Source organism: Mauremys reevesii, unplaced genomic scaffold (assembly GCF_016161935.1).
Source record: "Mauremys reevesii isolate NIE-2019 unplaced genomic scaffold, ASM1616193v1 Contig15, whole genome shotgun sequence".
In the NCBI taxonomy this organism is placed as follows: domain Eukaryota; kingdom Metazoa; phylum Chordata; order Testudines; family Geoemydidae; genus Mauremys; species Mauremys reevesii.
The window spans coordinates 8,907-17,812 of record NW_024100771.1 but is presented as its reverse complement, the minus strand read 5'-3'; positions in this window follow the sequence as shown (position 1 = coordinate 17,812).

Genomic DNA, 8,906 nt, shown 5'->3' with positions numbered 1-8,906 from the left:
GGTGGGAGAGGATTGTTATTTGTACTTGACAGAAGGAGAAACTAAGGCTGAGAAAGGAGCAGTGACTTGTCTTAGCTGATGCAGCCAGTCAGTAGCAGAGTTGCTCTCAAATGAGCTACAGACCAACAATTGTTCATAGTAACTATTCAGCAAATATTTTAGAAGAATTGGAATGTTAGAGAGGATCGTAAACTGCTCCAAGACAATGAATGGAGAGCAGCATCAACACTGGTCAAACATACAAGTGGTTGTGACTTATTTGCTTGGTCATAAAAGAGAACAACAAAGACCAGAGTTTCCTCCTGTCAATAGCCCCTCCTCAGCCAATCAAGGTTGAGACTTTGAGGTGGGAGGCTAAGGGTTCTCATCAAATAGCCCAAAGAATGGCGCAGGTCACCACCAGGGGATCACTCTCGGAGCACTATTCCAGTCTCACCTCTCTGTGAGGGCCTCCCACAACCGCTGCACACACAGAGCTCCTGGTGGTGGGAGGAGAGCAGAGGAAAAGGACAAAGAAAGCAAGAAGAGAAAGGTAGGAGGGACAGAGGAAAAGGGAACACAAAAAGGAGACACCCCAATGTCCCCAGTGATTCTAAGGGACAAGTTGTACGTTGGGAATACAATGTTGCCACCTCAATCTAATGTTTCCATTCCTAGAATTCAGCTGGCACTTGATGGATCAGACTGAACAGGTTCCAAAGATGGTCCTCCTTGCGCTCACATACGTGAAAGTGAATTCTCTCTCAGTCCTCAAGAAGAGACCTCAGGAAGGAGATGTGCTAAAGCAAAGTTACAGGGATCTCCAAGGTTGCCCCTGTCCTGCACCCCTGTCCTGCCTGGCTGATGTCAAGATCTCTCTGTGAGATCATCGCCTCCCCACCACCTGTGTCCAATAGGCTGAGGTCCTGCCAAAGGCCCTTGTGATGTCACTGCCACACCCACCCCTCCCCTGCAGTGCTGATGTCCTGCCCCGTCCAACCACATTGGATGTTTGAGCTGCTTCCCCTGGATCACCCCACTCAATGACTCTTCATTGTGGGGATGACACCGACTACACAGTAGAACACAAGAGGATCTTCCCCAGGCTGCAATCAGGCTTTCATAAGTTAGTAGACTTTATGGCCAGAAAGAACCATTAGAGCATTTAATATGATCCCCTGCGAATCTTAAGGCCTCCTATATGTCAGAAGAGCTGGGTTTTTCTTTTACTCAAACATTTTCCAGAAAGGCATCTAGTCTTTATATAAGATCTCAAGAGATGGAGTGGTCATCATTTCTCTTGGTAGTTTGATCTAACGATGAATCACCCTCTTACAAATCTGGGTCTTATTGTCATTATACTTTTTCTGATTTCTGCTTCCATCCATGGAGTCTTGTCATGCCTGTCTCTGCTAGATAAAAGCCCTTTTATACTCAACATTTTCTCTCCATGAAGTCAAGCAACTCACCTCTCATTCTTCTTTTGTATATACTAAACAGATTGAGCTTTTTCCAATGTCTCATTATAAGGCATCATCCCCATCACTCAGTTATGAATCTTTTCTGTACCCGCTCCAATTTTTTTAACATAATATTTAAAATGTAGACACAAGAACTAGATTCAACATCCCAATATCAGTCTCACCAATGCTGGATCACTTCCCTTTCCATACTCACTACTCTATCCATCCAAGAATGGCTTTAACCTTTTTACCACAGTTTCACATTGACCGATTATGTTGAGCAGCTCGTCCACTATGGCCCAGAAATCCTTTTCAGGTCACTGCTTTCAGTGGACTGTCCCCATTCTGTAGGGTGCTGCCTGACTCCTTTGTGACTGGAAGTATGGGTTTGCATATGGCTTTATTAAAACTTAATTATTCAATAAATCTTTTAGAAGAACTAGCCCATTAGAGAGAATCATGAATTGCTCAAAGACAATGAATGGAGAAATGCAGCAAGAGCAATCAAACACATGTTTGGCTCTGGCTTATTTCCTTAGTTTGAAAAGAGATGGACCTGAGTCTCGTCCCTCACAATAGCCCCATGCTCACCCAATCAGCATTGAGACTCAGAATCAGAAAGCTGAGAGGTCTCAACAGATGTCGCAGGTCACCACTGGAGGGAGTCACTCTTAGAGCACTATTCCAGCCACATGTCTTTGGGAGGGCCTCCGCAATGAGAGTTGGAGTGTAACTCCACCCCCACATACACACACACTCCACATGCACAAACAGGTTGTGGTGGTAAAGGAGAGCAGGAAAGGACAAAGATGCAAGAGAAGACGAGAAAGGAGGGAGAGACAGGAAAAGGGAAAACAAAAAGGAGAAACCCCAATGTCCCCAGTGATTCTAAGGGACAAAGTCCTAGGTTGGAAATAAAATGCTGCCCCTTTCCTAAAAATCATCTGGCACCTGATGGATCAGACTGAACAGATTTCAAACCTCTTGGAGGCTCTTACCTTCTATACAGAGACGTCTGTTTTCTAGCAAAATCAAGAAAAGAAAAGGAGAAAACTCCAAAGAGGGTCCTCCTTGCGCTCACGTACATGAAAGTGAATTCTCTCTCAGTCCTCAAGGAGACACCTCGAGAAGGAGATGTGCTGAAGCAAAGCCACTGAGATCTCCAAGGTTGCCCCTGTCCTGCACCCCAGTCCTGCCTGGCTGATGTCAAGATATCTCTGTGAGATCATCGCCTCCCCACCACCTGTGTCCAATAGGCTGAGGTCCTGCCAAGGCCCTTGTGATGTCACTGCCACCCACCCCTCCCCTGCAGTGCTGATGTCCTGCCCTGTCCAGCCACATTGGATGCTTGAACTGCTTCCCCTGGATCATCCCACTCAATGACTCTTCATTGTGGGGATGACACTAATTACACAGTAGAACACGAGACGCTCTTCCCCATGCTACGCTGAATTGTTCATAAATTAGTAGACTTTATGGACAGAAGAGACAATTAGAGCATGTAATCTGACACCCTGCATAGTGCATGCTTTCTGTATAGCATGATAGCTAGTTTTCACGAAACACGTTCCAGAAAGGCATCTAATCTTCATTAGAAGACATCAAGAAATAGGCAATTCCACCACTTCCCTTTCTAGTTTGTTTCTTTGGTGATTCATCCTCACTGTTGAATATTGGTGCCCTATTTCTAATATGAATTGATCTCTTTTGAGTTTCCAGCCACTGGGTTTTGTTATGCTTTTCTGTGCTAGATTAATGAGTCCTTTAATACCTGATATTTTCTCTCCATAAAGTCACTTCAACACTTCAATGACATCACCTCCCAATCTTTTTCATAATCTAAACAGGCTGAGCTCTTTCAATAGCTCATGAGCAGGCATTTTTCTCCAGCCCTCAAAACGTTTCATTGCTTGTTGCTGCCCCATCTCCAATATTTCAAAATCTTTTCAAAGGTGGATGCCAAAACTGGATGCAGTATTCAAGGATCAGTCTTACTGATGGTGTGTCACTTCCTGTGCTACTCACTGCTCTTTTCCTACATCTAATGATGGCGTTAGCCTATTCACCACAGCATCACACTGGGTGCTCATGTTGAATAGCTTGCCCAGTATGGCCCCTAAATCCTCTTCTCAGTTAGTGCTTTCCTGGATACACGTCCCATGCTGTAGGTGTGGCCTGCATGCTTTGCTGCTAGGTATAGGACCTTTCATTTGGTTCTTTCAAACTTGTTTTCTTTGAATGTGGCCAGCTTATCAAGGTATCCGATTGCTCTGTGTCACTGCCCCATCCTCAGCATTAATTACCACTCTGCTAGTATTTTATCACCCACCAATGTTAGCGGCAGTGATTTTATATTGTGTTGCAGTTCATTGATAATTATTTTCAAGAATTAATCCTTGAGAGCCTCTTCATATCCTGAGTGCTCCACAGCAAGAAAAGACCGCCCAGCCCAGCTGTTCCATAGGGGCTAAGCACAGAACAAACTTAGGAGCTTGTATTTATCCAGAGATTCTGAACAACAGGTGGGGTCATCAGCTTACAAAGACACTCTAGACCAGTAGCGTAGACAGGCCCCAAATGTATCTAAGTTTCCTGTCTTGCAAAATAGAAGAGAGAAAAAAACATAACCTTGGTTTGCTTTATTTTATAGTTGTGGAAACTGAGGACACAGAAGCAAGAGATTCGCTCATGGTCAAAAAGCCAGGAATGAAAATGGCAGATCTGCTGCTAGTCAGTCCTGGTGTTTATCCTGGCCTCTGCTTCAGCTCAGTAACAACCCAAGAAGAGGTTTTCGTCTTCTCCATGTTCTTTAACTTCACGTCACTGCAGAAGAAAGATTTTCTTACCAGCTGGCTCGAATGCATGTAGATGTCTTTCCAGAAGATGTGCTCTGGCTCAGTCACATGTCCTAGGTTTTCTGGAGGAAGCACTCGGTGACGTTCTAGGGCCTGTGTTATACAGAAGATGGACATAATGGTTCTTTTGGACCTTAAACTTTTTCTTTTGCTAGGAGGATAATGCTGGACATTTTCTCACATTCATTTTCCTTTAGAATAATTTAAATCCAGTCAAAGGATTTCCTCTTCCATTGTGTCTTCAGCACCTTTCATAGCAAACAGTTACTATTAGCCCACAGGTTTCCAGTTTCAGGCTGTCCCAGGGTGAGATGGCCATGAAAGGGGTGGCAGCTCAACTGAACCTATCTGCAGGTGAAGGAATAAGTGCAGGGCTCACATCAGAAGCAGCAGCATGTAACTAGGATCCAGGCCTGTTGGGTGATATAAGGACAGCCTGTGCTCAGCCAGGAGAGAGACCCTCAATGGGAGCAGGCCTGGGAGGAGGATGGATAGTCCTTTAAAGGCAGGTTAAGTTCACAGTGGGGATGGAACAGCCAAGTTGCTAGGGATGGAAGCTGGGCCTCCTGGCAGTGTCCAGGAACAAAAAGCACAGCATCTGCCAGGAGGATCCTGTGAAGCAGCACGCCCACTCACCTTCCTCCCTAGACCCTCCGGACCTTTTCATCGGGCCCCTGCCCCGTGGACCTGACTGTCCCCACCCTCCCGTGCCCTTTCACCTTGAGCCGGCTGCATGATTTGCAGCCAGTTCTGTTCAGACCGTGCCAAGGAAACATCTATACATGCTCGTGCTCCACACCCTTCACTTCCTCACCTCGCGTCCCACCCTGACACAAGGGTGGGACCTCCAGCTATCTCTCAGGGCTGAGAAGTCCCAGTGGACCACCCTGGTTACGAGTCCTGCAAGGGATATCAGTTGGTGGCTCCTCCACGGGGTTGTGAGCACAGGCATGTACTTCACGTGGTTTACCCTATGCTGGAGACCTGCCCTTCTGTGGCATAAGGAAACTCTGGCACACGTTTATCTAGAGCAGGCCTGCACAACATACGGCCGCAGGCTGCATGCAGCCATGGAGGCTCACTGTGCAGCCCATGGGGATTCTAAATCCCGTGCACGGCGCTCTGCAGGCAGCCCAGAGCCCTTTGAATCCCGGCGCGGCTGAGATTTAAAGGGCTCAGGGTTCTCCGCAGCAGTTCAAAGGGCTCTGGGCTGCCCGTGCCGCCGGGAGCTCTGGGCTCTTTAAATCTCAGCCGGCGGGATTCAAAGGGCTTTGGGCTGCCCGCAGCGGCGAGAGCCCTGAGCCCTTTAAATCTCAGCCGTGGCTGGGAATCAAAGGACTCTGGGCTGCCCACAGCCGCGGGGAGCCCTGAGCCCTTTAAATCTCAGCCGCGTCCGGGAATCAAAGGTCTCTGGGCAGCCCAGAGCCCTTTGAATCCCAGCCACGGCTCCAGCGGATGGGCTGGGGCTGTGATTTAAGGCTTGGGCTCCCCTCAGCGGCAGGAGCTCTGGGCCTTTAAATCCCTGCCCCAGCCCTGCAAAGCTCCAGGTTCCCCAGCCACTAGAGCCCTGGGCCTTTAATTTGCCCTGAGGGCTCCCAGCCTCTTCAGCTGGGAGCCCTGGTTGATTTAAAATCAAGTATCACCTCCCCACCCACAACCTTCCTTTTGGCTAGCTGTTTTGGTGGGGCAGCGCTGGGAAGGAGGGTTTGTTTCTGCAGGGCTAGGCGGTGCTGGGGCGGGGTGTTTCCGTGGGGCCATCGGGTTTCGGCCCTCAGCTGTTTTCTTTGGAGTAATGTGGCCTCGCCACTTTACAGTTGTGCAGCCTGATCTAGAGTGTGCCAAGTTGCAGCCCCAAGTCCGGCAGAGTGGATTCTCTCTAACCCTCGTCCCGAGCCTGGCAACAGAGCTGCCAGGATGACACAGGGCAAAAGAATGTTTGCTGCATGAAGCATCATCTAAAATCACCTTCCAAAGAGTTAAAGAGAAACCAGGATAAAATCAAGGATTCAAAATTCATATTGTTACTGCTAGTTGGGATAATAATTTGCTACTGAAATAATATATCGGAAGCATTAGATAAAAGTACCCAATAGAACAAAAGCTCTACTTGCAAAAATTGACCCTCAGACCTGCTAGGCTTGTTGGCCGTTAACAGTGGTGGGGGCTGGTACAGTTCACTGAATCCAAATAAGAAAGGTTCAGTTTCTCCTTTAGCACCTGTTTATGACTTGTGGGAAGACAATTGGAGGTTAGCATGAGGACTTCCTATTTGGAGACAGATGGGTGAGGTCTCAAGTAGCCATTAGTAAATCATCCTTGGAGATTTAAAAAAATGCAGATACTTTTCTAAAACTCTATTGTGCGTCTCACTGTGGTGGTGATCACTGGCCTGCATGTTAACAGTTGCTCTGGGGCCAGTGATCGTGACTGATTGTATTCAGAAAGGACCAACAGAGGACAGCTCCAACCAGCCCTATTTACATTTGGTGCATTGAGCAGGCTAACTTTCAATCAGCTCTCTCCTTCTTGGGGTGGCAGCTGACTTGGCCCTCCAGCCCAGTCACTTCTAAACTTATCCCTTCAGGGTCATCTAGAAATAAAAGCCAAGGAATCAACACTCAACAACTGGCTAGTAGGTGTGAAATACCTCTTATGATGAAGTGGGGTTCTTGGTTTCTGTGTTTTCAGGGGTTGCATGCAGAGGAGTGGGACTCAGTGTCCTGGGTGTTACTGGTTTAATGAGGTGAGGAGAGGGAGTTTGTTGTGCAGAGGACCGGAGAGGAACTTGGGACCCCAGCCGATGGCCTGGAGGATGGACACCCCAGTGACTGGTGACCTAGTGACCCGGAGGCGCAGCTCAGGAGTCACAGCTGGTTCTGGCCAGTGGGAGGACAATGGGCTGCGAAGAGAGGACCCCAGTGACCTGACCAGCTGGTTCCAGCCAGAGGGCCAGAGGAGGGCTGAGAGGAGAGGAGGCCCAGGCCACCCAGTTTACGCCCCTGTTTACCTGGAGAAAACAAAGGACAGAGCGAGACTTGGGGGCTAGGGATATCGGATGCCCAGCTGGGAAGCAGGGGGCTCTGGGCTGGAGAGGGGAGCAGACAGAGCCCACCAGCATGCAGGGGACTGGGATGTGCTGTGCTGAGGAGGCCAGGCTTGAGGCTGACAGTTTCCTGTGCTGTGTTCAACCCTCAATAAACCCTCCTGTTTCGCTGGCTGAAGTCGCTCCGGGCTAGTGAACAGGTTGCATCAACCCCTTCGGGGTGGAGACCCAGGGGTCCAGGCAGTGGACTCCTGAGGCCACAGCGAGAAACAGGTGTGCTATAGCTCAGAGAGGTGCGGCTCCAGGAGATGGAGGGGCCTGAACCGGAGAGAGAGTGGACCCCCGAGAAGGGCTGTCACACTGGAAGGGGCACCCCCCATGGACCGCACGGGGCCACGAGTGAGCACAATCTGTGAGTCTGTGACACCTCCCTCCCTGGGTATAACAGATGCACGTCCTCTCTTCCCTCAGAGAGGGACCTTCAGGCAGTTGCTGAGGGACAGAGCCAGCCTTCCCTCAGCGCCTGCCAGATAAGGACCATCCTCTTGCCAGGTCTGCCCACAAGTGAGGCTGTTCTGTTCCCTTTCAAATCCTCCCTCCAGTCTGTGCTTCCCTGCAGCTGTGTTGGGGTGGGGCTGGCTGAGGCCAGAGCAGCTCCTTAACCCCTTGTTGCCCAGTGTGAGATTTGTATTCCTCATCACAAGTCCAAAGAGAGGGGAAAAAACCTTGAAGGTACAGCTTTCCATACTGTTAACGGCTAACCAGCCTAGCAGGTCTGAGGGTCAATTTTGCAAGTAGAGCTTTTTGTTCTATTAGGTACTTTTATCTAATTCTTCGATATATTATTTCAGTAGCAAATTATTATCCCAACTAGCAGTAACAATATGAATTTTGAATCCTTGGACACAAATCAGACATCAAGAATTATAACATTCAAAAACCAGTTGGAGAACACTTCAACCTCCCTGGACACTGGTGTCCAGTTTACAAGTAATCCCAGTTCTGCAGTTTCTCATTGTAGTCTGTTTTGAAGTTTTTGTTGAAGAATTGCCACTTTTAGGTCTGTAATTGAGTGTCCAGGAAAGCTGAAGTGTTCTACAACTGGTTTCAAATGTTATAATTCTTGATGTCTGATTTGTGTCCATTTATTCTTGCACAGAGACTGTCAGTTTGGCCAATGTACATGGCAGAGGGTATTGCTGGCACGTGGTGGCATATATCACATTGACAGATGTGCAGGTGAACGAGCTCCTGCTGCCGTGGCTGATGTGATTAGGTCCTATGATGGTGTCCTTTGAATAGATATGTGGACAGAGTTAGCAACAAGGTTTGTTGCAAGGATAGGTTCCTGGGTTAGTATTTTTATTGTGTGGTGTGTGGTTGCTGGTGAGTATTTCCTTCAGGTTTGGGAGCTGTCTGTAAGTGAGGACTGGCCTGTCTCCCAAGGTCTGTGAGAGTGAGGATGGTCCGTCAGAATAGGTTGTAGATCCTTGATGATGCGCTGGTGAAGTTTTAGTTGGAGACTGAAAGTGATGGCTAGTGGCATTCTGTTACTCTTTGTTAGGC